Consider the following 7669-nt stretch of genomic DNA (forward strand, 5'->3'; position numbering starts at 1 on the left):
TTGACTAAATTCACATGCAATTTACTAAATCGAAGCTTAAAACTTTCACACATTCATAATCACATACTTTAGACAATAAATATCATATTCAAATAATTTGGTGACTCGGTTTAGCGGTCCCGAAACCGCTTTCCGACTAGGGTCACTTTAGGGTTGTCACAACTCTCCCCCACTTAAGAAATTTTCGTCCCCGAAAATCTTACCGGTAAATAGGTTTGGGTATCGCTCTTTCATTGAGTTCTCGGGTTCCCAAGTAGCTTCTTCCATCCTGTGTTTGAGCCATAACACTTTTACTAATGGAACCCTTTTGTTTCGCAACTCTTTCACTTCACGAGCTAGGATACGAATCGGTTCTTCTTCATAACTCATATCGGATTGAATTTCAACCTCTGATGGATTAATTACGTGTGATGGATCAGATCTATAACGTCGAAGCATCGAAACATGAAAGTCGTCGTGAATCTAGTTCAGGGGGCAAAATCAATCTATACGCAACTGGACCAATTCGTTCGGATACTTCATATGGCCCTATGAACCTCGGACTCAGTTTGCCCTTACGGCCAAATCGAGTATCTTTTCCAAGGTGAGACCTTAAGAAACACTTTGTTTCCACCGATACTCAATATCTCTTCGTTTTAAATCCGCATACGACTTCGACGATCCGATGTCGCTTTAGACTTTCACGAATTATTTTTACTTTACATTCAAAGATCTTTAATCAAATCCACTCAAAATTTTACTTTCACCGAGCTCGGTCCAAAACAATGGCGTCGGCATTTACGCCGTATAAAGCCTCGTAAGGTGCCATCCTAATACTTGATTGAAAACTATTGTTGTGCGAATTCAATCAAAGGTAAATGCCGCTCCCATGAACCACTAAACTCGAGGATGCAACATCTCAACATATCCTCAAGTATCTGAATTATCCACTCGGATTGACCATCGGTTTGTGGATGAAAAGCGGTGCTAAAATGTAGCTTGGTACCCAAAGCTTCTTGTAATTTCTTCCAAAATCACGAGGTGAATCTCGGATCTCTATCTGACACAATAGAAATTGGTACCCCGTGTAATCTCACAATCTGAGAAACATACAATTCAGCTAGTTTATCCAACGAAAAATCTGTACGTACGGGGATAAAATGAGCCGACTTAGTCAGTCTATCAACAACAACCCAAATCGCATCTTTCTTACTTGTCGACAATGGCAACCCAGATACAAAATCCATCGTGACTTGATCCCATTTCCGTTCAGGTATCATGATCGGCTGAAGTAAACCCGTAGGCACTTGATGTTTCGCCTTCACTTGCTGACATATTAAACACTTCGAAACAAAATCGGAAATGTCTCGTTTCATACCATGCCACCAAAACTGATGTCTCAGATCGTTGTACATTTTCGTACTCCCCGGGTGAATTGACATTCGGCTACAATGAGGTTCATTCAGAATCATCGGAATGAGTTCTGAATTTCTTGGAACACATAACCGACTTCTGAACCTCAAACAATCGTCATCATGAATTTGAAACTCTGATTCAATATTTGGAACACATTCAGCCCGTTTTGCAACCAATTCATCATCGACTTTCTGAGCTTCATGAATTTGATGAATCAACAATGGTTTGGCCTTTAATTCCGCCACTAACACATTGTCGGATAGAATGCATAAGTGTACATTCATCGTCAGAAAGAAAAAAGCGGTGATTTACGACTTAAGGCATCCGCAACCACATTAGCCTTTCCCGGGTGATAATAAATGACAAGCTCATAATCTTTCAACAACTCAAGCCAACGCTTTTGTCGCAGATTCAAGTCTCGTTGAGTCATCAAATATTTGAGACTTTTGTGATCCGAATATACATGGCACTTCTCACCAAATAAATAATGTCGCCATATTTTCAAGGCGAACACGATGGCAGCTAGTTCGAGATCATGGGTCAGATAATTTTTCTCGTGTGGCTTCAATTGTCTCAACGCATAGGCCACAACTCGACCTTCTTGCATCAATACGCAACCCAACCCAAGTAGGGAGGCATCACCGTAAATGACAAACTCTTTGCCCGATTCGGTGCACTAGAATTGAGCTTCACCAAATAAGTTTTCGATTGATCGAAACTTTTCGACATTTTTCGTCCATTCGAACTTAACATCTTTTGAAGTAGCTTCGTCATTGGTGTGGCTATCATCGAGAAACCCTTTACAAACCGTCAGTAGTAACCGCAAGTCCCAAAAGCTCCAAACCTCGAGAATATTTCTGAGGCTTCCAGTTAAGTATGGCTGAAATTTTGCTCGGATCAACTCGAATACCCGATGCGGATACCACATGACCCAAGAAGCTAACCTCTCTTAACCGAAACTCACACTTACTGAACTTAGCATATAACTGCTTATCCCGTAAAATTCGCAACACTAATCTCAGGTGCTCAGCATGTTCGGTCTCATCTCTTGAATAGACCAAGATGTCATCAATGAACACAACTACGAACCGGTCCAAATACTATCTGAAGATCCGATTCATCAAATCCATAAATACCGCAGGGGCACTAGTGAGCCCAAACGGCATCACTAAGAACTCGTAGTGGCCGTATCTCGTTCTAAAAGTAGTTTTGGGTATATCCGAATCTCGAATTCGCAACTGATAATAACCCGATCTCAAATCTATCTTTGAAAACACCGAAGCTCCCTTCAGTTGATCAAACAAATCATCAATACGTGGTAATGGATATTTATTCTTTATCGTCACTTTATTCAGCTGACGATAGTCAATGCACAACCTCATGGTTCCGTCCTTCTTTTTCACAAACAATACTGGTGCGCCCCAAGGTGAGAAACTTGGTCGAGTGAAACCTCTATCCGTCAACTCTTGCAACTGAGCTTTCAATTCCTTTAATTCCGTTGGTGCCATACGATACGGAGTTATCAAAATCGGTGTAGTCCTAGGTACAAGCTCGATGCCAAACTCTACCTCCCGAACAGGTGGTAAACCCGGTAATTCTTCGGGAAAAACATCCGGGTATTCACAAATCACCCAAGACATGATTCAAGTTTCTTTTCCGCTCTTTATTATCAAGTACGTCGCAAGATACGCTTCATACCCTTTCTCACATATTTTGAGCTAACATCGAGGATATTATTGTTGGCAATCCATTCAAGACAGTAGACTCAACTCGGATTATCTCATTATTTGCGCACCTCAAATCAATAGTCTTGCTTTTGCAATTCACAACCGCATCATGCACGGTCAACCAATCCAAACCGAGAATAACATCAAATTCATCAAACGGCAAAAGCATCAGTCCACGGAAAACAGAACCTCAATTACTAGGGACATTTCTTACACACTTTGTCGACAAGCACGTAACGACCCAAGGGATTTGACACCGAATTACGAACTCAAGAGACTCAATAGGTAAAGTCTTCTTGGATGCTAAGGTTTCACATATATAAGAATGAGTAGAACCGGGGTCAATCAAAGCAATCACATTAGTATCAAAGAGAGTAAAAGTACGGTAATAACATCCGGCGAGGAAGCATCCTCGCGTCTTGGCGTATAGCGTAAGCTCTAGCAGAGCGCGAGCCTCGAGATCTGGTTGTAGCATCTTTAGATCCTCTCGACCACCACTAGGATTTCTCGTGTTTCTAGATGGTCTACCTCGGCGTTGGTAGCACCCGGTTTCCCACTCTGATTTACATTCTATTCAGACAACCTCGGGCAATCTTTAATAAAGTGGTCAACTGATCCGCACTTGTAACAGAGCGGTCATGGAATCTACAACTCCCCGAATGCCATTTACCATAATATCGGCACTCCTTCTATCTCGACGATCATTTCCAACATCGGCGATCAAGTGACTCGTGCACTCACAGGGGGTCGATCGCGATCTCGTCTAGAAAAGCCCGAAGTGTCTCTAGGTCGGCCTAGATCATCTCTAAATTTCTTCGATGATCGTTGGAAGGGCTTTCCGAAGATCTCTTACTGAAACTCCCTTGCTCCCATATCGCCTTTCCTTTTCTCCTTCATCGAGCTCCTCGGCTTTGCAAGCTCGCTCGACAAGTACCACAAATTCTCGGTTTCTAAAATGCCAACATACGACTTTATATCATCATTCATCCATCTTCAAACGCTTACATATCACGACTTCAAGAAATGCATTCTCGTGCGTAATGTACTAAGCCTCACAAATTTTCGCTCATAGTCGGTGAACCGACATGGAACCTTGTTTAAGTTCAAGAAATTCCTTCCATTTTGGTCAATGAATCTCGATCGATATACTTCTTTTGAAACTCGGTTTGGAAAAACTCCCAAGTTACTTGCTCTCTGGCACAACAAGTCAACGTATTCCACCAATAGTAGGCAGAATCACGTAGCAAGGAGATAGTACACTTTAGGCACTCATCGGGTGTGCAAGATAGCTCATCGAGTACCCAAATAGTGTTGTCCAACCAAAATTCCGCTTGCTCGGCATCATCGTTATCCGTAGCTTTAAATTCAGTAGCCCCGTATTTTCAGATTCTGTCAACTGGGGGCTTATTTGACCTTATTTGGTTAGTTACCGGAGGTATTGTAGGTGCGGGGGTTGTATTTGTCGGGAATGGAGGTTGTGGAACAGCCGTATTAGTTCGAATTTATTGGTTGAACCAATCATTCATCACGCTATAAAAAGCTTGTCTAGCCTCATCATTCGGATTACTAGCAATAGGTTGAGAGTCCGCCGGCGCTGTCCCTTGTCTTGGGAGCAGCGCTACACTCTCAAGATCATCACCATCCGCTTCGGTTGGGATCGGATCCTTTACTATAAATAAACACATTTGCAAATGTCAGAAATCACCACACTATCAAATAATCACAAAATGGCATGTATAGCTAGACCCGAACGTATTACGGTAGTCCTAGAATCGACTAAACCGTAGCTCTGATACCAATAAAATTGTAACACCCTGTACCCGAGACCGTTGCCGGAGTCGGACACGAGGGGTTAACAGACTTAATTCGCTTATTAGCACAGTCCATTTTAAAATTTCCAGACGAGCTGGCTAACTGCGTCACTATCACCTTAAAATCATATCTCAAGTTCCAAAACTCGAAAACCAGTTCCGTAAATTTTTCCTAAAACTAGACTCATATATCCATCTACAAATTTTTTTCTAGAATTTTTGGTCGAGCCAATTAGTACAGTTTATTAGTTAAATTCTCCCCTGTTACAGGGTTAGACTATTCTGACCTTCATGCATTACGACTTGAATATCTCCCTGTACAGGGCTTAAATACTTATGTCGTTTGTTTCTAATGAAACTAGACTCAAAAAGGAATCTATAAATATATGGCATGACTTCTAATTATCTCTGGTTAATTTATAATGAATTTCCAAAGTCAGATCAGGGGATCCAGAAATCGCTCTGGCCCTGTTCCACGAAAACTTAAATATCTCTTAAAATACGACTCATATGACCGTTTCGTTTCTTCCATATGAAAGTAGATTCATCAAGGTTCGATTACATAATTTTCACTATTTAATTCCATTCCTACTATTTTTAGTGATTTTCAAATTCACACCATCTTCTTTGTCAAGATTCGCTTTTAAGGTAGACTTTACCTATTACATAGTTTCCATGATTTAACTAACCCTTTAGCATATATAGCACAAAATATGATTGTGATTAACCATTCCAATGGCCAATCATTGCCAAGCATATCCACACCTCTCAATAACCATATACATACAAGATGATTATAACATTATGCTCAAAATATATATATATAAGCCATTTTCGCATGGCTATCCAAATTTATACAATACCGAAAGGTACATGACCAACATCAAAAGGGGTAGTCCTATACATGCCATTTCAAAGTTCAACCAAAAATGTACCAAAAGGGGCTTTGATAGTGTGGACAACTTCGACTTCGACAATCCCGAGTCCGATAGCTGACGAACCAAAATCTATAAAACAGAGATTCAAAGAAACGGAGTAAGCATTTAATGCTTAGTAAGTTTTGAGCCATAGAATTTGACACAACTAAAGTGTAACATTCATATGGCTAAACGGACAATTTCATATGCACAAATTCTCAATATCATACTTACTTCACATTACCAACCCTTATATTCATACACAAAGATCAACTTAGCTAAAGGCGGTAGCTCATTTATCAATCGAGCGAATACTATTTGTAAGGGATCCACTAATTCAATGCATATACTGAAACATACCTCATCATTGGGATTTTACGAGCGTATTAATTGAAACTATTACAGCAAGGTCGCTCATTCCCAAGCCAAGTACCTTCGGATTTAACCGGATATAGCTACTCGCTCGAATACCTTCGGGACATAGCTCGACATAGTAACTCGCACAAATGCCTTCGGGACATAGCCCGGATATAGTAACTCGCACAAATGCCTTCGGACTTAGCCGGATATAGTAACTCGCACAAATGCCTTCAGGACTTAGCCCGGATATAGTAACTCGCACATATGCCTTCGGGACTTAGCCCTAACTAGTCACTAGCGCAAATGCCTTCGGGACTTAGCCCGGTTATCATCCAAATATTCATGCACATATCAATAAATCATGACACATCTATATTTCATTTTCATAATTAGAGTTCAAACACAAGTCACGTATATAATCCCATTTTCTACTCACTAGCCACATACAAACAAAGATGGGTTAGTTTGCTTTATGACACGATCTCTATGCACATACGGCTACTCGTCATACGTATAGACTAATTAACTCAACATATAATTCAAGTAGAATCATCATATCACCGTATATTTGTTATGCTCATACGTCATGACTTAATCAAATCGTAAACTAAGTCTCGTTACTCGAAAACTTACCTTGGATGTTGCCGAACGATTTCGATGGCTATTCGATCACTTTTTCCTTCCCTTTATCGGATTTAGTCCCCCTTTGCTCTTGAGCTTAGTCTAGCAACCCACCATAGCCGATTTTTTTCAAAGCTCCATTTCCTTCTTTTCTTTCTTCTATTCGGCCAAGAACAACATGAGAGCTTTTTTTTTTCTTTTTTTTTTCTTCTAGGTACGGCACAATGGGGACAACCACACACATTTTTTTTTTGTTTCTCCTCCTACTAACACTAATATTTTATTGCCCAGCTATGGTCTTACACTAATCTCATATCGATGCCATATCCCAGATATGGTCTTACACGTAATCTCAAATAACCCCAATGTCATGACATTTATATCCTATCTATTTCTGAGGTTCAACTGGGATTTCTCTCTTGTCAAACTTTGTTGATTAGATCCAAGGAGTTAATCATAATTCATACAATAATAAAGCAATTAAATCATAAATAACAATGCATTATTTACATGCGAACTCACCTCGGTACAAAAATAGTGGAAATGGACCTAATCGTCAAAGACTTTATTTTTCCCTCGATCTAGGTCCGAACCTCATTTCTCTTGATCTATAATAGAAAATTTAACTCATAACCACATTACTCAATTCAGTCCAAAAAGCACACTATGGAAAAATTATATTTTTGCCCCTAAACTTTTTCATATTTACATTTTGGTCCCTAGGCTCGTAAAATGAAATCTATTCAATTTCATCAAGACCCAAACCTATTCGAACCCTATACATGCTTATAACAGCCCACATTTTTCATTAAATCACACTATTACACACATTTTGAAA

This window comes from Gossypium arboreum, chromosome 1, assembly GCF_025698485.1.
Source record: "Gossypium arboreum isolate Shixiya-1 chromosome 1, ASM2569848v2, whole genome shotgun sequence".
NCBI lineage: Eukaryota > Viridiplantae > Streptophyta > Magnoliopsida > Malvales > Malvaceae > Gossypium > Gossypium arboreum.